Source organism: Gavialis gangeticus, unplaced genomic scaffold, assembly GCF_001723915.1.
Source record: "Gavialis gangeticus isolate Ggan-Ray unplaced genomic scaffold, GavGan_comp1, whole genome shotgun sequence".
NCBI classification, from domain to species: Eukaryota; Metazoa; Chordata; order Crocodylia; family Gavialidae; genus Gavialis; species Gavialis gangeticus.
In genome coordinates, this window is record NW_017728997.1 from 32,497,831 (window position 1) to 32,498,204 (window position 374).

General features: G+C 47.6%; 1 protein-coding gene across 7 annotated transcripts in view; it reads left to right on the forward strand.

The window, feature by feature from the left end:
• Positions 1-374, forward strand: part of WNK2 (WNK lysine deficient protein kinase 2) — a 309,344-nt gene that overhangs the window by 49,103 nt on the left and 259,867 nt on the right. The gene's annotated exons all lie outside the window — the stretch shown is intronic.

Sequence of the window (374 nt, forward strand, 5' to 3'; positions counted from 1 at the left end):
GCTTGTGATGCATCTGTGGATGCATGACAAGGTACGGTTAGCCCCACTGACCATGTCTTTGCATTGTTGGCCCATGGTCATCTTGGAGTTGATGATAATGACTCCAAGATCTTTCTCCTACCGTGCTTTCGAGAAGGGAGTTCCCCAGCCTATAGGTATGCTGCTGGTTCCTACTGCCTAAGTGTAGCACCCTGCACTTGTCAGTACTGAATCCCATCCTATTTTCATTTGCCCACCCCTGTAAGCTGTCCAGGTCCCACTGTAATCTGTCCTTCCCTTTTTGCATGCCCACCTCACCCCAAATCTTGGTGTCATCTGCAAATTTGAACAGGGTGCTTTTCACCCCATTGTTCAAGTTGGTAATAAAGAAATTG